Below are 211 nucleotides of genomic sequence, written 5' to 3' on the forward strand. Positions count from 1 at the left end.
TGACAGCTCAAAGTTGCAGAGAAGAACCCAGTTCATGACAAGGAGCTACTTGCGATGAAGTATGCACTTGTTAAAATCAGGGTCCACCTGCTCCGCCAAAGCCGTTTGTGATCTATACAGATCATGCGTCACAACGCACTGCGACTCAGTCGCCCACCTCTCGCAGAGGATGGCTAGATGGCTATCCTTCTTTGCGGAATATAACTTCAAG

This window comes from Plasmopara halstedii (genome assembly GCF_900000015.1).
Source record: "Plasmopara halstedii genome assembly, contig: Scaffold_658, whole genome shotgun sequence".
Lineage (NCBI taxonomy): Eukaryota > Oomycota > Peronosporomycetes > Peronosporales > Peronosporaceae > Plasmopara > Plasmopara halstedii.